General features: G+C 33.4%; 1 protein-coding gene across 2 annotated transcripts in view; it reads right to left on the bottom strand.

The window, feature by feature from the left end:
- ftz-f1 (ftz transcription factor 1) overlaps positions 1 to 25928 on the bottom strand; it is a 204632-nt gene that overhangs the window by 140419 nt on the left and 38285 nt on the right. The gene's annotated exons all lie outside the window — the stretch shown is intronic.

The raw sequence follows: 25928 nt of genomic DNA, 5'->3' as shown, positions 1-25928 counted from the left end.
TATAATTAACATCTGACATATAACGTGACGCTTCTTATTAATTATACTTTTGCATTATATAATGACATTTTATGCTCTATATTTTTCTGTTGTCCTTCTAGTCATTAAATCATACGCTAAAAGGGTATTAATTTGTAGTAGATACTTTGAAAGGATCGGTCATTAGAATATTTAAGTAGAACCGTTGTGTTCAACAAACGGTGGTTCACATGTATTCATCCAACATTCATGTTGTAAAATCGATACTTGTTATTTTATATGTATTCTGAAACAGAATATAAAATGATTTTAATGAATAAATTCTCCTTGAGGGGCCCGACTCTGGAAAAATCACAGCAAGAATACTTGTATGTATAAAAAAAGTAAAAAAACCGAACTTAACTACAGGCGGCCCTCGACTTTCGCACAATTCGCTATTTCGCACATTAAAAAAAAACAATTTTTTTAAATTAATTTAAAAAAAAAAAAGTTCTGATAGCGGTGAATCTTTTGCTTCAATCGGACGTTCGTATGATACAAACAGGTCTACGATATGTTCAATTTTGCAAAATAAAAATATAATTAAAGAATACGTTCAAAATTGTGGAAAATAAAGATATATTTCCACAATCTTTAATGATATGTTTCCAAAAAAACACAGCAAAAAAAACATGGATGAAATAAAAAATCTTTGTCATCATAGATCGATGACCAACATCAAAAAGATGTCCCTCTGAGTATTTCATTTATTCATGCAAAAGCTCTTAGTTTGCACAAAGATTGGAAGGATAGATTAAAAAAATATTTTAATACGGTTTTTCAAGCAAGTAACGGTTGGTTTTACAATTTTAAAATGAGGTATTTTTTTCATAATATTAAATTTACTGGAGAATCGGCTGATGCGGATAAAGATGCTGCAAAAGAATTTATTTCCTAATTATCCAAAATTATTAAAGATGGAGAATATTCCTCTAGCCAAATATTTAATGTGGATGAGACACATTTTCAGGAACCAATTATGTGCGAAAGTCGAGGTCCGCCTGTACAGTAGCCCTTTTTATACATACAATAAATAAAAGAAGCGGAACATTGCCTTCAAAAGCACCCATTTTCTAGGTAGTACCTTCACAATAAACATTATTCAAAAGGACAGATTGTAGTTTTTTGACGCGGACTTTATTGCTTTTTGAACGTTTAAAAAATATTACACATAAGAGGAAATAATCAACGGATGTAAATTTAGGCATTAATCTAAAAATTCAGATCGAAACCTAAGAAAGAAGCAAATAAATAACGAAAAATTAACAACAGCACCAGCTGAATTATATAAATTTAATGTTTTTATAGATTGTACTATCGATAATTTGACAACTAGATTTAATGCAGATAAATAAATAAATACTACATTCAGTTGCGTGAGGTTACTCCTAAAAAAAAATCTAGATAAAATTCTCGAATCTATCCCGAAAATATTTTTTAAAATGTCATTTCAGTAAAATCACATTCTCACTGGTAGATACAGTGGCGGCCACCTAAATAAGACACTTTTTACAAAATCAGTTTTTGATTCGTTAATGTTTAATTACTGCGTATTGTTTTTCGATATTGCATTATGATATGAGGTTGTGTGTCTTAGCATGGGGTCGGACCTATCCATTATTGAAGGGATTATGTACTAGGAAATATATGTTAATATTATGGAACTCGTAATGTTACCTTATGCTGAAGATGTCGGGTCATTGTCCTGTTTATCAACAGGACAACGACTTGAAATTTATTTCTTGTAGGGCAAAAAAGTCGTTCACAGACAATATTATGGATATTTTGGAATAGCAATCATGCCGCCCTATTGAACACTTATTGAGACATTTAAAACACAAAATTAAAAATTAATTTGTCACAAATTTAAAAGAAATAAATTAAATTGTAAAAAACGAGTGGGAACTCATTCCTGCCGCAAATACCAGCAATTAATCAAATTAATGCCTAACCGTTGTAGGGCTATTATAAGGGCAAAAGGTCATCCTACAAAATATTAATGGTATTTTTTTTTTTTTTTTTTTAATATGTTATCTGGTAGGTGCTAGTAACATTTTATAATTTAAGCTTTTCTATATGTATTAATAAATATATTTACATACTTATTATTATTTATTTACATCCATCATAAATGTTACAGTAAATGTGAATTTTTTGGTAAAGTTATATTATCACCAGTAAAGTCTAAATACATTGTCACTAGTAGATATATATTTCTACTAGCGAAAATATAATTAAATCTGATGGACGCTAAGATGCTGCTCTAAAATGTCTATAAAGTTCAATTTGACAGTTGCGAAACGTTCATCTGCTGTTCAAACCCAAACCTAACCTAATGAAAGTTCTAAAACTAATTATAGTGTTAGAACTTTCATTAAGTCAAATCCAAAATACAAACTAAACTCATCTCTAAGGGGGAAATAAGCTGAAGAATAATTATACAGACATCGCATCTCACATATTGCTCCATAGTTTGACTGTATTTCGATATTTATCTTTTAAAAATAGAATAGCTATCCTAACCGATATTACTATGGACTTCTAATATAAGAGGGCTGATCAAAGTATATTCAAACCGAATTTTGGTCAATAGGAGAGCGCAAAAACATTTATCACTTCTCAGAAGGCAAAAATTCACGTCAAACGTGGGAACGCTCGTTACCGAGCGTTCCCACTGCGACGGCGTCGACACGATTTTATTGCTTTTGACGTGAATTTTTGACTTCTGAGAAGGGATAATTGTTTTTGCGCTCTCCTATTGACCAAAATTCGGTTTAGATGTACTTTATTCGACTCTCACTCCTAATATAAACGCTTGATAATCGAGCGTTGTCACTGCGATGGCACGATTTTATTGCTTTTGGCGTGAATTTTTGACTTCTGAGAAGGGATAATTGTTTTTTGCGCTCTCCTATTGAACAAACTTCGCTTTAGATGTACTTTATTCGATTTTAAAAAAAGTCATAAATAAATGCTTGATATTCGTCATACCCAGTTCAAAATTATGGATGAAAATAACTTCCATTTATAAAGATCGAGTTACTGCAAATGTGCTAATACGCTATTTTACCAGTGAGTATATGCACAACATTTGATAAATATATAAATGTGTACAACCCTTATATGCGGCTTAGGGAAGGGGGTGTATGCAGTCGTATACCTGTCAAAAAACATTACGTGCATGAAATAGACACTTAAGATACAGCGAAAAATGTCTCTAGAAGGTAAAGCATTTGAGCTTAAATTCAGACTGCAATACATGATTTTGCCCTGTCATTGGGGTAAAATTGTATTTGTTAAAATTATTAAAAAATCAGTGATTCTCAACGTTTTTTTGTAAAGGAATATTTTAATACTTTCTTCAAGACCTTTTTATTGTTAAACTATTTTTTTATATATTACTTGGCTTTCAAGGATATTTTTTAAAACAATTTAGAGGCTCTCAATATTTTTTATAGAATTAATATAAAATATTTTTTGTTATGTGCATTTAGTTCATACTCTTTAATTTATTGATATTAATTTATATAAAAATCATGTTTTTTATTTATTTTGTTAATATATAACTATCTGGGGCACCTCAAAACAGTGAAAGATTGATCACCGTACATGTACGGCGATACTAATTAGCATTCCTAAGCGTAGTCAAAATATATTTTTTTAGTATTTTTCGATATTGTTGCGCAGATTATTCAAGAGAAAGACCCCATGGTGTCATATGTGCGCCAAACTGACTTCCAAGAATGAAAGAAAATGTGGCTTGACGATTGATGGCCTGTACTGACGGAATATATTCGGAGCTAAGCATTACATTATCAAATATTGCAATAATACCATGCAAATCAATTCAAAATGGTACTAAAAAGACGCGCAGAATGAAATGAAAATATTTAGATGAACATCTGGTTTAATTACGATAAACCTAAATGATTGTACATCAACAGTTTCGTAGTCCAACTCTCACACTCATATAAATTATTATATAAAGCTGTGTCACTAGAGATTATTTAATGTTAATTATGACAAATATCTGATATTATTTTTTTATAGCGCTGAATGATAAGAAGCATGGCTGGTGAACCACGTGTGAAAAGTAACACGAAAGCAGCAGCCATCATTAAATTTCCTCGAGGGGACTTCGCTCTCTATCTTAACGCTTATCTCGCCTCACGTGTAGTAGCATTATTTTTGTATATCCAGTGGGTAGTCGTTGTGAGTAGCAAGGCGAGCGATAATGATAATCTGGAAGTGGTGCTATTGCCAGTGGGTCAGTGGGTCAGCGGGGCGTTGCGTTCACAAACGCCGCACAATGAAACGTCACATTGTGACGCAACGCACCGAGCGAGCGTCGAAGCGGCCCGTAACCTTTTCGCGTGCCGTCTTATCTCCACCGAATGGAATTATCTACGCAACGAGAAACGCTTTGTTTCGCTTTTAATCGCAATGTTGAGCAACTAACTATGGGTAACTAAATATTTTCCATCCACTCTCGATGCTCAAGATTTTTATGAATTTCTACAAAAAGTATCTTTCGCCGAATCTGTGACAAAATCTCACGATACGAGAATACAAGTAGACGTTGTATTTACTGGTTTTGAAAAAACTTTCAACAAAGTTTGTCATGGGTTATTAGTAAAAAAATTGAACGCGATTCACCATAACGATTTGCCAGTTAATTGCGACACTTTATTTCGCAGTATTCTTAAATCGGAATCTATAATTTGGAATTCCCTCATAAATTAATACTATTTTAATCGAAAAAGTTCTGAAAGAATATTTGGTTATTATCTGTTCCTGTATCTTATTTTAACCACTTCCCGGTCATAATACATTTTTTAAATTACTCAAAAACGTCAGGCACGGACCCACCCTTTCTATGCAGCGGTATAAAAAAATGCAACCGTTTTAAAATATTTAAAAATATTCTTATAAATTTAATTTTTAAGAAAAGAAAAGCTGTGATAATTTGCTGATTTTTGAAATAATAATTCACAACTCGGGCATTACGAAAGCAATTAAGCAAAATAAAGGAGCATTAACAGTCGTCAGAACTACATACAGATGTATTATTTTCTGATTCTGCTAATAATCTGCGCCCATTGGAGTTACGGCGCAAAAGTGGTGACCACTGACGTGATCTGAACACGAAAATCTAATTCGAGCCAAGCCGTTCAAGAACAATATATAAAAATGGGTAGGTCTCAATAATTATATTTAAATGAAAAATTTGCGCTAAATTTCTTCATATTTTTTTTTCTGTTAGCAATTAAAAATATATTATATACAGTCAAACTATTCTGTAGGAATTCCAGTTTTGGGTTCCGGACAATCTTCAAGAATCGCAAATATATCTTCTTCTGATGCCGTTTGAAATATTAAAAATATTTTTAGTGTGCAATTTTTCTAGCATATACGACAGTATTACCTCAGTTGGCTATCTAGAATGTATTCGCGGTCAACGTCTATATAAATATACTGAAGAGCAAGGTCACGTTGGCCAGTAGAGAAATCTACATGAATATGTTACATTACCTCAGATAATGCAATGCTGAAAAATATTTATAGTAAAAAACAGCCTCTTACAATGGCCGTGACGCGACATCATCGTGCGAATATCGAATTCCGCGACGGTCTAATTACGAAGACAAACAACTTGCGCTCTCGCCGCAATGATGAGACAACCGGTTGAGTAATTCGACGCAACGAAAGCGGTTGCGCAAAACGCGGTGAAGTTGTAAGAAGAGGAGAGACGGAGAGAGCAGACGGTAAGAAACGCAAAGAAATGGCATGACATGGTAACTGGCTCACGGGCAGGCCGGAAAGTGTGTCGGAAGAAAGTAAGAGTGGTGAGACTCGTTTTCGCTCGCAAAACCGGCAACACGTCGATGATGCAACCGCGAAAGAAAGTGAAAAGAATACTCTATTGCTCTAAGATTTCAATGTCAGATACTTCTGTGCTAGATACTAAATACCGGGAGAAAAACTGTGAGTGTATAGTAAATACTGATGAAAGTAGGTCAATCTGAATGTCTTAGAAAGCCACGAAAACGACTCGAACGAGAAACTTTGTGCGATAGACACTATACATAACAGTTTCGCGCTCTTGCTCAAACATGTATTTCGCTTGTTCAGGATTTGCAGACATCCTTTCTTAGCGTAATTCCCTTATGATTTAGGTAGGAGCATGTTAACCAGAAATGCTTCAGTGATGTTCAAGTAGGGATGGAGATTTAATACAACTGCTTGTCGTTTAAATAATTTATTACCGACTCGCGTTCTGTACAATGTGCCAGTTCGTAGAGGTGAATTACTTATATTACTTGTTTTTTTAAAGACATATATTAAATGTATCATGTGAATCGAATCGAAAGTCGCTGACGCCTGAGGGTTGATGACAATCCGTCATTGCTCGGTGTAGAGTCCCGTATTGTTGAACGCTCCTCTAACACGAGCCATTCAGCACAAGCAATGTCGCCACGGTTATTAAGTAACGAGGCATCAAATAAATAAATCTTAACATTCTATACATAGTTAAATTCCATTGTATTCCGGATGTTTTCAAGTAACGCAACGGAATATAGGAGTATATATTACTTAAACATGTTCAATTATTTTTAATGAATATTATAACTTTGAGGGCTGCAATTGTGATGATTGCATAAAAAGAAATTGATTTCTAAAAATAAATCTATACCTCTGACTTGATATGTTTAATAAATAATTTATATTATTTATTGACAAAAGAGAGGAAATTAGTTTTTCGATGAAACCATATCACGTACATTGCGACATTAACGTATCTTTAATCAATTTAATGTGAAAGATTGTGGTCTTATCAAATACACAAAGAACCCTGTGTTGTGTAATATGTGTGTTTTAATTTATACAAAAGTAAAGTAGGATAAGATTTTAATATCAGATTGCAGCGGGCAAATTTCCTGCACACATATAACATATTCGATCTTCGCAATCACAAAATGGAGAAAACATCTTTTGGAACCGATGAACTAATTCAGAACCGGTTGATGTAAACCAATCTGCATTGAACAAATTTCATACGAAATAGGTGCTCTTTATTATTTAGTCTACAGCCATATATAATTGTCATTAATAACTTTATGTATTAATTTATTTAGCTAATATAGCTAATTGTTCATACAATAAACAACTTTATTAATTGATTTATTAATGTACAAAGGTGTTTCTTTATTCCAAACCGCTACATTTTTATTTTTGCGGATTGTGCTAAGATATTAAAAATATCCTAATATTCCCCTTGTTATACCTAATTATCCTTAAATGGGTTTAGCTCCCACACTCAAATGACGTCCCAGTCACGTTAAAAGCAATAAAATCGTGCCGTCGCATAAGAAAATAATAACAATATTACAACTTACAATAAATAAGAATCAAATGAAGCATATCTAAACCGAATTTTGATTAATAAGAGAGCGCAAAAAACAATTAACGCTTCTCACAATAAATTGTCCGATAGTAGCTAAAAAATATTTTGTTTAAAGACCATCTCGGAATTTTTTTGAGGAGAAAAAATTGCTACAGGGGCTCAAAAAAAGTAAAATTTTGGAATTTTTTACTGAAGAGGACAGAGAAGGACAAAAATAATAAAGAAGTTTAAAAAGAAAAATTATGACAATGAATACAGTTTTTAAGGTATGTCAAATTGTCTTTAAATATATTTCATTGAGCTATCAATGATTTCGATACAAAAAAAATAATTATTTAATAGACATAATAAAAAATATAAATAGGTGTATTTTGAGATACATTCCTTTTCGCTCGCTCGCGTGTTAAGTGACGAGAGTGAATGAGAAGAAATGGGCGTGCGGAACGCATGTAACGCACGCCTTATCTCTCACTCATTCCTGTCACTTAAGACGCGAGCGAGCGAAAGATAATGTATCTCACCGTACGCGCCTGGTATTTTGCATTAATATTATTGAGTTTTGGAACAAGTCTCCATTATTTCTTATGGCGAAATTTGCTTTGATATACGAGCACGTTTCCAGAAAAAATTATGCTCATAAACCGAGGTTCTATTTGAAACTATGTATTTGAAATAACAAGCAGATAAAATTATCTTACTCAATTCAAAGTCATACGATCAATTAAAATATTTGTTATATTAAATACAGCATTAAGTCACCGAAGAAATAAATGAGTAATGTGTTGTGTCTTGGCAAACTTTGTAGATGAAAATATACAAATAAAAAAAAACGGAAATAATAAAAACGTAAGTGCCACGATGAAAACTTTTGCAATTAAACTTTCTTAATTATTTTTGCGTTTCGCCAAAGAACAACAATAACGCGATTTCTCAGCAGTTGTTATTCAAAACACGTGGCCAATTCTAAGTAATTTTAATGCACATTTATTTAATGAACGCATTTTAAATTGTATGGTTTATGCAAAATTAAAACTATATTAAAAACGTGTTTTAAAATTAATATTAAATTTTACGACAAAAACAAAGAAAATGGATATAGAAATAAACCATTAATATTATTAATAGAGTCTTGAATCTATTGTATTTAATAGATTAACGTTATGGCAGTGGCGTAGCTAGGGGAGAGGGCGGAACGCCCCGGGCGGCATATGCTTAGGGGCGGTATTTTCGCAATGTATATCCACAAGTAGCTAATAACTAAGTAAATGCTGATTTTATGACATGACCGCTCATAAAATTCCGCCCCTATAGATAAAAATATTTTTGGCCGGTCCGAAAATTACAAGATGTCAAAAAAAAAAGGTTTGAGGGGGAAGGGGGGCAATGTTTAGGGTCGCTCCGGGCGTCATAAACCTTAGCTAAACCACTGCGTTTATGGGTATCTATTGTTAGAATTAGATACGATTTTTTTAATATTATTCAAAGAGAATTATTTGGCTCAAAAATAAAATCTTGAAAATGCTAGTAACGGCACTGTTTCTGTTCATTAGCTATACTTTATTAACTATACGTCATTCCGGGACAGTTAGCAGTCCTAAAATGCGCATTTTTGCGATTAGCCAGTGTGAAATCATGTGTATCGCGACCGTAAGTTGCGCGCGTTATCTATGTGTGCCATCTACGATAAGCGGTGATAACGTTCTGCCAAATGTAAACACGGTCATAAACATACAAACATTTCAATAACGACTCAAAATCTAACGACTATGCACGAGGATTTTTTTAGAAAAATGTGAGATTGTCAGTTATTTATCAGGCCAGGTAGATCATCCGCCATCAAAGCAAAATGTCAATTTAATAAATTATTCATATTATTTTTTTATTATAAATCACGACTAGACATGTTTCATGTGTCATTATCAATTAAACATTTAAACAAATAAATAAAACAAAAAATGGTGCACAATCCCACTCTCTTGTGTTTGGCAAGCTTACGTCCTGGTCGCGACGCACAAGAATAAGGGACGCGATTGCGACTCTCTAGGGCACTCTAAATGTCGTCGAGTTGTCAAATGTTGTCGACACCGCCCTTAAGCAACTTAAAAAAATGCTTCATTGAGTAGACGCTACGCCAAAAGTGCAATGAAATATATCCCAACGCTCCTAATAAATACAGAACATAAATCCAAATTAAATCCCTGTGGTACTCCAAAATGAGCGACGATTGCCATAGCTCACATTCTGAAACTATTACAACAAGTCTTGAGATTCAATAGATCGATAAAATATTTAAATAAGATCATAATCAGATTCAAGTTTTATCTTATAACAATTCAACATCTATCTGTGAATGTTTCGACAATGAAAACACGCGATTTATCTAAAGTTTAAAGAAGACAATAGGATATTTTCACGTGAACGACTCGCAACAATTCTCGACGTTTGTCATTCCTTTTTAAACCCCACAAATGTATCATATATATATGATTATTTTACAATGTATTTAAAAAATATCAAATAGCTAGATACTTAAATTATTTAAATTACAGCAATGTTTTCAAAATAAAGTATGTCTGTTGTAGCACGATTATTTTAATCAATCGATAAAATAACATAGTTCAGCATAACTGATTATTCTACTGAAAAATTTAGAACCACCAAAATATCACGAGTGGAATATGAAGGAAATAATTATACAATACAACGTCTATGATCCGTGTTGAATTGTTGTTTAATTATAGTACACTTCCCTGATAATGGCTCATTCACAACAACGCGCAATTATATTTGACACTTATTGTAAAATGAATGCTTATAATATAATATTAAAGTGACAAGATCGTAAAGATCAGACATTACTAAAGATATATTAATTGTATCTGTAAGAAACGTATAAATAAAATTAATTTTACAATACATCTTGCAGGTGGAAAAAATGTTTTTCATCATGACAAAGAAACAGACAACCATTCTGTAATTCTGACAACTATTGTCTCTACTTATTTAAGTACATTGACGCAAATCAAACAGATTTTTCTTATCAACGAAAAAGAGTAGATGTAGTGGTTTTGCGTTGCTTTCGACACCATATATCTTAATAAGTAATGTGGAAAGGATAATAATATATTTTATGTCTACTAACAGCGAAAATTATTTATTTCGAATTTGCTGCCGACGGGAAACGAACCAAGTACTTCTTGAACGTTTTATAGAGCATTTTATCCACTTCTACCTATTGCCGGCCCCTATAAGAGGAATAGCTCAATATAAAAATTGAACGATGGTATTTAACACGTTAACTGCCAACCAAAATTTTAAAAAATACTGTCCAGGCCAAAACGAATTTTGACTGGATATTGCATATATAATAATAAATGATATAAATAATTAGTTAGTGGTTGAAAAATGCAAGCGTAACGTGTTATTGGGGGTGTCCGCCACCCATGGCCACCATGGCTCTGTAGAATAAGTGTCCGCCATTAGTGGCCACCATGGCGCCCTCGAATATTTACCAGTGTTTTACTACTGCACGATAAAACTATATTAGGCCTTTCATCAATCTATCAACAGTCGCTGACTATGGTGCCTGAACCTTTTAAGTGGATTATGAATACAACAGGTATCCTAAAGTATGGTGAGAAGACATATACCTGCTGTCGCGCAAACAAATTAGAATAATCATGGATGATTGATCCCCCAGCCAGAAAACATACTCTTATCTAACTTAAATCAATTTATCAGGTATTAGAGGAAAAACTCAAACACCTTCAAGTTGACTACATGCCTGGACTGATACCGATAAAGACGAAATTAAGAGATTTTTAGGTCTCATTATGTTTATGGGACTAGTAAAACTACCCAACATTCAACTATATTGGAGTCAAGAAATTCCATTCCGGCAAACATTTCCGCCAAGCGTGATGAGCAGAAATCGCTTTGAGATCTTGCTTCATTTCACAGACAACAACACTTCTGATTCAGAAAACCGGCTGTGGAAAATATCCAATCTGGTCAACGAGTTGAACAATAATTTAAAAAAATACTATTACCCTCATGAAACTGTTTGCATCGACGAAAGTTTTGTTCCTTTTCGTGGACGAATAGGTTTCAGGCAATATATGAAGCATAAAAGGAACAAATATGGAATCAAGATATTCAAATTATGTACGTCTTCGGGATATACATACAGCCTGAAAATATATACAGGCAAACAGTTGAATGTTGTTGGTTCTGTACCTACAAATGTAGTGATGGAACTGTGTCAACCGTTATTTAAAAAAGGTCATACTATATGCACAGACAACTGGTATACTAGTATTGATGTAGCTAATAAATTAATAACAGAAGACTCACACTTATTGGGAACTCTACGATCCAATCGAAGAAGTATCCCAAACGATGTCGCAAATGCGCAACTGAAAAAAGGAGAAATTGCTGCTAAACAAAATAAAAGAGGAATTAATATAGTAAAATGGAAAGATACCAGAGGTGTCATGCTTCTTTCCACCAAACACACACATGAATACTGTGACGTAAAATCTAGAAGAGGAATAATAAAACAAAAGCCAAAAATGGTAGAAGAATATAATAGAGGGAAATCGTCAGTAGACTTATCGGATCAAATGGCTGCATATTGTACCCCTTTACGAAAAACGGTTAAATGGTACCGGTAAAAATTGCAATCGAACTACTATTGAATACAGCTGTTGTAAATTCAAGATTGCTGTATATGGAGGTGACGAAAAATAAAATATCAATTGTCGAATTTAGACAGCAATTATTATTACATTTAACATGTAAAAATGATAATCAGGTATCTAAATCCCACCAAGTACCACCAGGAAGTACACGACACGAAATGCTACAAAAAGATGGCCCAGCAGCTAAAGTTCGTCGTTTTTGCGCTAGATGCTATAAACTAAATGTGACAATTAATGGACGAAAATATGCAAAAAATCGTACAAAACGGGTAACTACCTATTGTGGGAGATGCGAAAGCAATCCGCATTATTGCATACCCGTTTCAATGTCGACCATAAAAAAATGAAGAAAAATAATAATTCTATGTATGTACAATATGTAATTTATAAAATGTTATTCATTCAATTTTTATTGTGTTTATATGTTTTTTTTCTTATCTTTTTATTTTGAAATTGTATTATTACTATATGTATAATTTCAGTTACCAAAAGTTACCTTTCATAATTTGAAAATAAATATTTTTAGCCAATGATGATTTTTTTCAAACCTATATGCTTCAAAATATTATACAGTATTATTTGTTATATATATATACATAAATATTCCAATGAGTTCGATTAAAATAATAAAGTTTTAAATTTTCGTGTTTGGATATGTTCGGTGGAGGCCATGGTGGCCATATTGAAAAAAAAAGTAGCATCAATGTGGATGTTCTGTCTTGCTAATGTTTGGAAGAGGCCATGGTGGCCATACATGCATAAAAATCTAAGCGGGGAAGTGTGCGGCGGCTTCCCGGGAACATTTTACTTTTCAGTTTTTGCCGGCCATAGGTGGCCACCATGGCCCTGCGCGAACCTTAGGTGCCGGCCATAATGGCCACCATGGCAGTTAACGTGTTAACGAGCATAATGAAATGAAATGGAATATATAAATAAGCGTATGGGGATAAATGCAATCGGTGAAGGTTGAGTGGTGGAAGAGTGGGAGATCATAATTAGTGTGTTGAGTTTATAATTTAATTTTAGTAACATTTCATTTGAGAAGTACAAATAAGCCAACAAGAAATGCTTCTATTTAATATGTATTGATATATCTTCTTCGTAGGATTTTAATAAAGAAAATTATTAATTTAACAAGGCAAGTCTTGAAATCAGGAGTTATCAACCGATGAAATAAATTATTATAATCTAGATTTTTTAAAGTAGACAATGGGGTCGTGACTAGAATTCTCAATTATTCATAATTTTAAACTATTTAAAGAATTCGAATATTGGAATTTATATATACACCCATACCTCGCTATACGGCCTTTCGCTATAACGGCCCTCTTCAATTAAGGCACGTTTTCGATTTACGGCCTAAAATGTTTCGCTATAACGGCAAATAAACTTTTTTTCGATGTCGATTTTTAAAAAATTTAAAAATATATTTAATTTGCATAATTTTAAAATGAAAGGTGAAGCAGCTAGTGCCGATGAGGCCGCTTCTAAGGAATATCCCAACATTTTAAAGGGAATTATTGAAAGAGGTGGTCATAAACCTGAACAAGTGCTTAACGTAGACGAAACAGGGCTTTATTGGAAGCGAATGCCTGATTGCACGTACATTTCAAAAACTGAAAAATCTGCGCCTGGTTATAAGGTGTCTAAAGAACGATTAACTTTGTTACTTGGTGCAAATGCCGCGGGTGATTTTAAGCTAAAACCACTTTTAATATATTTGTCCGAAAATCCAAGGCCTCTTAAAGGACTAAATAAAAATCAATTACCCGTCATATGGAGATCCAACAAGAAAGCTTGGATGACTAAAGCTACTTTTGAGGATTGGTTCAAAAATCACTTTTGTACAGAAGTGAAAAAATATTTGCGAGACAATAACTTAAGCGACAAGGCTTTGCTAATTTTGGATAATGCACCAGGGCTTCCTACTAATTTATCCGAACTATCTGAAGATGTCATGATTGAGTACCTTCCGAAAAATACAACAGCTCTGATCCAACCAATGGATCAGGGTGCAATAGCCACTTTTAAGGCATATTACCTACGCCGAACTTTCCGATAACTTATAAGGGAAACTGATGGTAAATTTTCAATTAAAACATTTTGGAAAAAATATAACATCAAGGATGCTGTTGACAGCATCAGTGAATCATGGAAGGAATTAAAATTAACAACAATGAACCATGTTTGGAAAAAAATATGGCCAGAATGTGTAAAAAGTACTGATGCAGAAGTTAATTGCCTTCCTGAAATTAGGCAAAACATTTTGGATCTAGCACATGATCTCGGCTTTGAAGGTTTGAACGAACGTAATGTGCTTGATCTACTTGAAGCTGATAGGGAACCCCTTTCATATAAGAACTCATTCAGTTGCAAGCAGAACCGGCATTTGATGAAAAGACAGAGCCTGTTGTATTCAAACAGCTAACATCAAAAAAATTGTCAAAAGCTTTTTCCTATTTCGAACAAGGAATAAACATTTTCCTTGAAAACGATCCTGACGTCGAACGTAGCGCTAAAGTTTCTCGAGGAATTAACTCAGCCATTAGCTGTTATTAATCACTGAAGAACGAAAGAGACAAAAAGGCAAGACAAACAACGTTGGAACGTTAACAAATTTGGAACCGATCCCATTGAATTTGTATGAATTTGTATTAGAATAATTGATTCGTTATACGGCTTTTCGATTAGCGGCCAAGTTTCGTGGAACGTATCTAGGCCGTAAAGCGAGGTATGTGTGTATTATTTCGATTTTTTAGAATCATGTGAGGTGAGCGAGGAAGAAATTCAAGAGTCTGTGGACTCTTAAATACATACAGTGGCGGCCACATAAATAAGACACTTTACAAAATCATTTTTGGCTCGTTAATGTTTAATTACTGCGTAACAAAATATGGGATTGAAAAAAAAAAGGTTTAAACTTAAAGGGACACTATCAATGAACAGTTTGACGCGCTACTGATGCATCCCTTAGGGCCCATATGCACTGTCGGCTAGCCGCCGGCGACTAGCCGCCCGGCGACTGTACTTTATATGGTTTTAAATGGGTGCATACGCACGCAGGCGCCGAGTCGCCGGAACGTCAGGCGCGATCCTGCGCAGAGGTGATGCACAGGCGACTTGCCTGTCGCGGCAACCTATAAAAGCATGGGTTTAGATGAGTGCATTCGCACGAGGAGCGACTTTCGAGGCGACTTATACATCATTCACAAAAAATGGCTTCGACACAGAAACGCTCATCGTAGAAATTGAATCCCGAATCGTTTACAATAATTTTATATGAATATTGATAACGAAAAAAAAATATTGTGAAATAATATGTATAATTATTTTATATTATTTCGTGCTTCTCAATTTAAATTAATTTTATTAACATAATACAGATACATTTATAATTGCATTTGGGAAACAAAAAGCGTTTCATACAGGGAAATTCAATATTATATTGAAAATAAAATAATATTTTTTTCTCTTTAAAATTAATATTGCAATTTCTTCGCGAATGTACTACCCGACCTCGAGTCGCTCGGCTTAGCCGCCTAGCCTAGCTACCTGCGTTTTTGAGCCGGCGGTCCCTAGTCGCCGGCGGCTAGCCGACAGTGCGTATGGGCCCTTAAACCCGAGATATATTACCCTTGCCTTCCTGAGAAGTCCAAAACGGCGTATTGTACACATGGTCACTATTCAAAGGGAATCATTGTCTAATGGATCATTTTTGCTTTTATTTTCATTTCGCTGTGATATCGATTTCTTTCGTTATAAGGATTAATTAAAATAATTTAAATTAACAATAGTGTATTTACCTAGAATATAATTTTAATTAAATAACATTTATTATGGGGAAAAGTGCACACTGTGTTCCTAAAAAACAAGAGCTAATTGTGTATTTAAAAAATGATCGGTCAGTGCAAATAATATCAGAATAACTAAAAAAAACAATATGTCAAATATATAATGCGTTAAAACACTTTGAAACACATAAAACATGTGAAAACCTTAAACGTAAACAACGTTCAAAAAAACTTCCACACGTATGGATCGAAGAATAATTAGAATTTCCAAAGAAAATCCATTAAAAACTGCAGTAGATATTAGAAAAGAAGTAAATCAATTAAATGAAAGTGACATAAGTGTTAGAATAGTGCGTAGAAGGCTGTGTGAAGCAGGATTATACGGCACCATTGCTGACGTAAACCATTAGTGAAAAAAAAATAATTGCATTTTGCTAAAAATCATATAAAGTGGACAATATTAGGCTGGCAAAATGTTTTGTTTAGTGATGATCTAAGTTCAATAGAATAGGCTCTGATGGAAGGCAATATGTTAGAAGATATGTAAACGAAGAGTACAACCCCAGAAATACCATAAAAACAATTAAAGGAGCTGGTGGAAGCATTATGGTATGGGGTCGATCCTATCCATTTAATTGAAGGGATTATGAACTAGGAAGTATATGTTAATATTATGGAACCCGTAATGTTACCTCATGCTGAAGATTTCGGGTCATTGTCCTGTTTATCAACAGGACAATGACCCGAAACTTATTTCACGTAGGGCAAAAAAGTCGTTCACAGACAATATTATGGATGTTTTGGAACAGCAATCATGCCGCCATATTGAACACTTATTGAGACATTTAAAACACAACATTAAAAATTAATTTGTCACAAATTTAAAAGATATAAATTAAATTGTAAAAAACGAGTGGGAACTGATTCCTGCCGCAAGTACCAGCAATTAATCGAGTCAATGCCTAACCGTTGTAGGGCTATTATAAGGACAAAAGTCACCCTACAAAGAATTAATCGTATTTTTTATATATATGTATATCTCGCATACAGGTGACATCGACTATCAATTTTATAAATTTAATTTTAAATTGAAAATAAATATTTTAAATATTTATTACAATACAGTATTATTCACTATTATGTATATTATCAAGATAAAAAATAAAAAGTTGAAAAGTTTCAACAATTTTATGTAAAATATGCACTTTTCTTCGCATTTTGACATAACTTCAAAAGTGTCTTATTTAGGTGGCCGCCACTGTATGTAGCTAAATCAGCGAATAATTAACAAAAAAATATTTTATTGCGCTATCAACGATTCCAATATGAAGAATTAATAATTTTCATTATTTTATAATAAATCTCTTGATGATTGTCATGTCGCGACATATACCTAAAATGGCTCGAGTCTGCCCTTACTATTCTCAACGCTTCATTTGGAGCCGCTTTGAGCCAATATTCGAATAATTAAAAATACGAGTATTTGAAATCTCTAATTCCGACCTAGTTTCTAATGCATTTTCTCAACCGCACAGTCATGGCGGTTTTGCAACCGCAAGTCGTATCCTCGACCCTGTGTCGTTTTGTGTTGTGCTGGCAACACACAACAACGAAACAATGGCGTCAGGTGGTGGGGGCGAGGAAATCGCACGCGTGGCTTATTATCCCCGCCGCCCGGGGAAGAATTTCCCGAAGTGTATTGTGCAATGCGATGGATTTTTTTCGAGTATTTTGAAACGGCTCCATTAGTGTACGTACACTACGGTGGCCTGCGCAGCCTTGGCCTGGTTAACGATGAGCCAGGCGACCGGCTAAACCGAACACCTGTATAATGCCTTGTCGAGCAGAACCGAGCTCCGACAATCGACACCGAGCCGGTATATCGGTTTCATAGGCTTGGTAATGCGATTTCGAGACTGACTTAAATTGGAAAGAAAAAACCGGGTCTGTCGCATCGATGCGAGATGGTTAAGGGGTCAAAGAGTTAAGCCACCTGCGACCTATGAAAGAATCGAATCTTAATTTAAACTCAAAAATTCTACATATAAGCAGCGTCTCGACATGTACTAAGAAAAGGTCTTATGAATGAGTCCTATGAGATGTCTTTACATCGCCCTCTTCCAGAGAATCTATTACAGTCATAATTCAATTTTAATTGAAAGGAGAGTGAACTTATTTTATTTTTGATATTGTGCAAGCAACGAAGGAAAAGGAATGCAGAGTTATTTTTATAATGTTAAGGATGAAATGTAGTTATATTTCATGGCACATAACGAAACATTTCAATTGACTGATATAAGTTAAACTTAAAATGATCGAATGTTGAAACCGAAATTAAATGAAATTTAGAGTTATATAATATAAGGATATTTATATAAGATTAAGAGTCTAAATCATACATAAATATTGATAAAACAAATATTTATTAAGTCGTTCCGTTAGATACGTTTGATCACTCAACGCTTTGCAGACTAAATGTATCAAGTATAGATATATCAAAACAGATATGTAGTATTTATATTAAATTTGACCTCAAATTAAAATATTTCTAAGGAATGAGAATATATATGATTCGATTTTCTCATCAAAATATCCCTCAGTTAATATTAGACGATTTAAACTATAAACCATAATATGATTCGATTCACATTCTAAAGTGTCAATTATTATGAATATACAGAAATTCAACGCATTGTCGTGTACTTCACAATGAGAATGAAAATCAAAGAAGAGACGAGTCTGACACATTACGTATTCAGTATATGAGAGAAATTGTAATATTAGAAGTCCATTTGAATTCCAGTGTATTAAATATGATCATTGATTGACACTTTCATTAAAATTGAGCCAATCGATTCTTGCTCTGTATAATTGTAGCTTCTCTTATTCGATGCAAATCCATTAGAGCAGCATTTGCAAATTAAATATGAAATACTGATTGATACTAATTAAAATTTAACAGATCTATCCCTATTCTGAATATGTGCTTATTTACAGTGATGCAGAACTGGTACATCCATCATTTGATGTAATTTGTTTGTTATATATTTTAGTCGAAAAGCTCTCGTACAATATTCAAATGACGTATTTGTGATAACAGGTTCTCATCTTTTACCGGAGACTGATTATTTCGGGCAATAAAATATTTTTAATATTATATTAACCCTTTGTACGCGAGAGGGATTTTGTATTTGGTAAACAATCTACTCGGAAAAATGGAAAATTGATGGATACAATTTTGTAGTTTTTTCGTTTAGCGTTGGTTGATCCAATCAGTGGCAAGAAACTAATATATTTGGGTGACCACTGAATTAAAATATTTATGGTACAACAAAATATTTAACACCTAGATAGTCTCAAAAATACAATAAAACTGTCATCCGCTCGTAAATCACCGACTTGACCGAAGAGCGGTAGGTAACTATTAAAACTGAGGTACGACGGAAATTCAATTTAGTAGCCCAAAAAATCCATATCATCGCAATAAAAATACCCTCATAGGGTTATTTAGGGTAAAGAAGGCATATTTTTTAATGAGATGTTTATTGAAATTCTTATCTACAACATGACAAAATATATCGAGACATAAAATGGACGTTTCATTTAATTAAACGCAGTTGGCGACTTTGACTTTAGAATGCCGCGATCGCGTCCCTTTAATCTTATCCGTTGTGGCAAGTCATGATAATCAGATTTGTTATAAAAATAATAATATGTTTTGCATACTGCGCTGAATTTATTTATAATCGAAGAACTAAATATTTTATTAAACGAATACAGCATCACAGTGCACACGATCTATAGCTGTGAAATCAGCTACTAAACATTACACCGTTTTTTTAAAGCATTTTTAAAACATAAATAAATATTTTAAATTTCAACTACTTATTAAGTATTGAGACAACAGACTGAAATCTGTATTTTAATAGTACATATTTAATTAATTATTTTTTATATTAATTATTCATCATAATATTCATTCATGAGATCAGGAAAATATAGAAAAACCTAATCTATCCCGACTATGACTAATTTTAATTATATCGTAGTTGCATGATTCTGATCTCCTAGACAGAATAGAAATTGAAAAATACTAGCGTTAATGTGGGATTCGTACCCAGGTCATTTGAAACTGCATTTAAAATGGTCAGAATTTAAATTAAATTTGAGTCAGCCTGGTCATAACTATAAATGGTTTGTATAAAAACAGCATACGGTCAGAATAAAAAATATAGGACGAGCATGTGAATTTAAAAAAATATAAATGGGAAATAAATTATTTGTTTTAGAAATATCTTATAAAATATCTCACTCGTACATTGAACACTCCATGAGTCTGAAACAAATCTATTTTATTGTATTTAGGACGTTAAGGTATTCAGGGTGACGAACGAAGTGGGAATAACGACAGAACGGCAAACAACACATTTACGAAACGGATCTTTTAACCACAGCTTAATGCGTTTAAATTAGTTGATTGTTCTACAGAAATAACGATGAAGCTTTGGAGATAGTGTAAGGCATGTGCATCGTCGTAGCGCGCGTTTATCCGAGAATAAGTGTTAGTGTGGCTGAAGATCCGGAATTGTGGATTCATCGGCTTTTCTTATGGAACTTGCACATATACCTGTATAAAATTAAGAATATCTAAGTAGTCCAGCGACAGCGAAGAATTTACGCAGATTGAGTGTTAAAGCAGCAGGAAATTGATGCTGATCTTTCAAAGAAAATATTCTTCTCTAATGAGGCATATTTGCATCTCAATGTGTATGTTAATAAGCAATATTGCCGCATGTGGGGCAAGGAAAATTTTCATGTGATTCACAAGAGATCATTATATGCACAAAAAGTTACGCATTGTGGTCAGGCGGCGTCATTGGGCCTTACTTTTTTTAAAAAGGATGAAGTTCGGACTGTAACAGTCAACGGTGGACATTATAATCGATTATTTTTGGTAAGAAATCGAGTAAATTGTGGAATTTTAAATAAACCAGATCACATTATTTCACGTTTTGGTGACGTCAACTGGCCGTCAAGATCATGCGATTTAACGCCGTTGGATTTTTTGGTGGTGTTACGCTAAGTGTCGTGTCTACGCCCACAAACCGAAACGTTGTAGCACCTAAAAACCAACATCCGATACGTTATAGTCAAGATATCACCCGAAATGTACAAAAAATACATAGAAAGGATAAGTTGCTGCAAAATGTTATTTAATTAATATTATTTTTCATTATATAACGCGAAGAAAAAAAAATTATATCAAAAACAACACAAACAAAACACATTTTTGAGTAAACACCATATTGGAATTAGCGAGGCTCGAATTTATAATAGTATTAGCATCATTCTAACGTATTGATAATTGTACAATGGGCAATTTTTTCAAAGGTCACTGGATCGCCCCCTTAAAAGTTATTATTGCTTATACTGAAAAATTTGACGCGATTGTTTGTATAATTATTATTTACCCATAGTGCGCTTCAACAAGCGAGCCACGTGAATTATCGATTACAATAGCTAGTTTTATTTTGAGTTGCAATAAGCGGACTGTGACCCACTAACCTACTGTCTAACTGCCTAGCATCCCTGCGCACCACGTCACCCCCTGCGGCACCTAAATTATTCACGTGTGTTCTATATCACCTTTATTATGCTATCATACACCCTTTATATTAATAACAGTAGCTGTTGAAAGCGAAAAAAATCAAAAGTAATAAGAGCGTATCGGCCGAATCGATTTATTGCATTGCGAAAAGTTTCGTAAGAACTAGTAGACGCAGGCAACCTTCGACGACGATTCGAACCGCGTTTCCGAAATTTACTAAAGAGATGCTTCTCTTTGTTGTTATTTTTTATTATAAAAATAAATGGGTATGTGTCATTAACAATTCAAAATTAGATGAACCTGAACTAATTATAATTTAATAAAAATTATGTAACTACTAAATGATTGAAAGCTAAATAAATAACGCAACGCATCGAACGCCATACAAATGACTGTTATCGCGTTTCTCACTTTTGTACGCAAGTAATTGTGTCACTCTCCGTGTGCTTATTTCATCTACTTTTTTGTTTTGCGTTCTTTTGTATGTAAAAAAAGAGTGTTTAACGCTGGCTCAATTTGTGTTCTGCTCTTTTCCATTAGCTTGTGCAAACATTTTATTTTCACAATATCGAGCAGAGGCCGCTTGTTGCATAATTGCGTCAGGGATTCTATGCCGTTTTGACCTATATTCCTCTCAAGATCCAGCGGCAATTCTCTACTCTTATAAGACTGTGTCATCATCTCAGATAATGGAATAATAAATAAATTATATTTTTTAATTACCCATATGAGAATTTTGTCTATGACATGATATACACCATTTCACATAAGGATTCTATCCTATGGTTTCGAAACATCAAAGTGATAATTAAATACATTAAGAAATAAATTATAACATTAAAGTATTTTTATATGCTGTTAATATTTTGATTAAATTTGTTTAGTGTGTAAACAATTAGCTATATTAGCTAAATAAAATAATAAAATAAATAAACGGTTCATCAAGACACTGATAATATTTTTTTAACCCTCTTAAAAGTCACGCCGATTCATAAAAAGGGTGACAAAAGTCTCACATTGATAATTACAGACCAATAACATTTTTAATCATTGCAGAAGTACGCTTCTCGAGCTGCAAACATGATTTCCGTCTTATGTTTTTATTTAACTTTGTTTCGAGATCATTGGATACATAGATTTTGAAAAGGCGTTAGATAAAGTTAATCACGATTTACATGTAAAAATTATATAATTTCGGAAATTCTCAAATTACTTGACCAAAAGATATAAAGCATGTCTAAACCAAATTTTGACCAATAGGAGAGCGCAAAAAATAATTATCACTTCTCAGAAGTCAAAAATTCACGTCAAAAGCAATACAATCGCGTCGCAGTGGGAACGCTCGTTAACGAGCGTTCCCACTGCGACGCGATTGTATTGCTTTTGACGTGAATTTTTGACTTCTGAGAAGTGATAATTTTTTTTGCGCTCTCCTATTGGTCAAAATTTGGTTTAGATATACTTTTTTCGCTTCTTACCTATTTAAGGATAGCTACGAGTACGGCCAGGGGAATATTGTACTGATGTGTATATTTGTATAATTATATTCTTAAGGCAAACCGCAAAAATAAAAATGTTGCGAGTTTCCTTTAACACTTTAGTGTATTAAAAAATTAATTTTAATAGACGCTAATGATAAGCCATACAAATTTCAATGGACGCTAATGATAAGTCATCTACATACATGTCCCTCGACTTTTGCTCGCAAATTCATACCTATAAAACAATCATTCAAATGCACTCTTAATGACTATAGAGCAATAAAGTGCACTCACAATGCACTACACTGCAAAATTAATAATCACTTGTTGCTTTATTCAGCTACATCGAAACATCGTATTAGAATAATTACAGCCCGCAACGGTCAACTTTATAAATCAATTTATAGAGTACCCGGGTTGCACATTTAGACTGGCATATGACTAAAACCAAGTGTAACTTTATGCGTGCGAATACCGACCTTTTTTTAATGATATTAAAAAAAGATGAAATTTAGAATAAATCAATACAATATCATTAAAAAAAGGTTAGGTTGTTTGGTTTGACAATAAAAGTCGGCGCGAGCGGCAGCGAGGCGCCTCCAAGACGCGCTAGAAAGAGATGAGTGAATGCTAGAAAGAGACACTACTCTCGGCTTTCGGTGAGAAAAACATTCATCTCTCAAATAAATTCAGTGGCTCATTTATTAATCATTTTTTTTGTAATATTAAATTATTTCATTGTTACACATGAACGCATGTTATTGCTTTACGATTTTATTTTCAATATGAACTGAAACGAAATTCAACTCTAGTTACGCGTATGAATATTTTTATTCGTGAACATAATTAAAAACGTGATTTATATTACAGTAAAAATGTAAACACAAAGGGCGTCCAATCTGGTTCATTTAAATTCATTATTAAAATTTCTAGAAAAACAGCAATCAAATATAGAAAGAAAAAACTGCTTTGAGATAAATTCGTAGAAGTTTTAGAGCTGTAACGTGATATGAAATGCATTTCGTTAAAGAGAACACTAAAATTTTTAATAAACTTTTTTAAATTAACGTATTTAAAAATTTTCAGTATTACGTTTAAAAAGCCATATAAAGGTTAATTTATCGCCGAGGATGTTAAATTCACGAGAGCTTTTATAATATGGAAGTTATTGTTCAAATTTAAATGCAAAGTTTTAATTACTTCGTAAAACGCCCAACACCCACCGGATTGAAAATTTGTATATAATGCACTGCGCTAATTAATATGCATTGTTAAAATACCATTGTTTACTCCACCCCTAGCAATTTGATTACGAAACGCAAGCCCCCATTCCGAAACTGTTCCCGATAGCGAATCCTGCGTAACTTGTTGATGTGCGTTTCTTGCAGCCAATCGATAGAGGGAGAGTGGGTCAGGTGCAGTGGGTTATCAGGGCACCGAGGGGTTGTTAGGGGTGGAATTAAGGGTGGACGAGGTGACCCGGTTCGGATACGACGAACGCCCGGAAACAGTATTTACATAGAAAATTATGATACGAGCTATTTAAAAATAAATTTTAAAACTATCATTATTATAAAAATCTCTATGATATGAGGAAATAAAAACTTATGTAAAGGACAAGAGAAAATTGTCAAATACATCGCTAATTAAACTGAAGATTGAGGGTTTTAAATTAGATTAGTTTGGAATCTGATTTGGTTTATCTAGCTTTTGGAAATCTCAGGGATTAATTGAATATGTAATACAATTGCCAAATAATAATATGTTCCGATGAAAACACAATTTATCCAAATACTTAATGTTCATTATTATCCTCTTAGGATTAGGGATATACAACGATGTAATCCATTCTCTAGCAAGCTAACTGTGTAACTTCTAGTGTTACATAACATGTCGCTTGTAGTGTTTCAGCTATAGATTTTATTAAATATACAGTTCTATTAAATAATCTATATATTTATTGACTATTTTTAAATCAAGAAAGGAACTCTAATGAGCATCTCGATGTTTTCTAAACAAAAACTGTTTTTTAAACAGCAAATAAATGTTTCATGTTTTAATAAAAAAAAGCATCACTTTTTAATCGTAAAAAAATAAGATATTTCCGTCATCACTTGCTGGAAGTCTCGGATTTGTTTGTGTTCATTTAGGGGTAAGTCTCCTAACAACTTTCGTGAACAAAATATTTTTAAAAGTTATAATGTCGAATCACTCGCAATTATCGGCATAAAAATTGGACTTCTATCGATTGAAGAAGGGTGATATTCTTCGATGAGAGTAGAACTAATTTATTCGGGTCAGATGGAGCGTGAAAAATCCCTGATTATTGTATCCAGCCAACTGTGCGAAATCCAGGAAGCCAAATGATCTGGAGATGTTTTTCGTATTTTGAAGTGGGAAGTATACATTTTATCAACGGAACGGTAAAGACGGCGGATTACAAAATCATCCTAATTTTTTTTTAATCCCTTCGGCGGAAGAGCACCTGGGCTCATATTTGGACTGAATCTTCATGTATGATTCTGCACCCTATCTTTAAGCGGAAATAGCCAGTTATATTTTTTTAAATCAATTCTATCAATGTAATAAAGATTTATTTTTTATTAAAATTCCGCGAAAATAGCGGAGCGCAATTTTATTAATTAAAATTAAATGGTACTAACTCGAAGTGAATCGCGTTCAATATAACAAAGACGAGCATCTTGAAAGATTTTTCGCATACGTCATTTACGGGAAGAGAGAATCTCCAATTGAGTCTTTTAGTGGAAGTTTTTCTAGTCAAAATGTTCCCATCGATTCATAGGAATGATATGATCTGAAAATATGGCACTTTCCGACTATAAAGGTCAGACGGTTGACGGAAGCCCATCTCCATAATGAATCCAAATCAATTTGTAAGGAGAAGTCCGCAACAGATCAAATGCA

This window comes from Plectrocnemia conspersa, unplaced genomic scaffold (assembly GCF_051122295.1).
Source record: "Plectrocnemia conspersa isolate PC_06_02 unplaced genomic scaffold, ASM5112229v1 ptg000006l, whole genome shotgun sequence".
Classification (NCBI taxonomy): domain Eukaryota; kingdom Metazoa; phylum Arthropoda; class Insecta; order Trichoptera; family Polycentropodidae; genus Plectrocnemia; species Plectrocnemia conspersa.
Note: the sequence above shows the minus strand (reverse complement) of the source record. Positions and strands in the feature narration are given on the sequence as shown.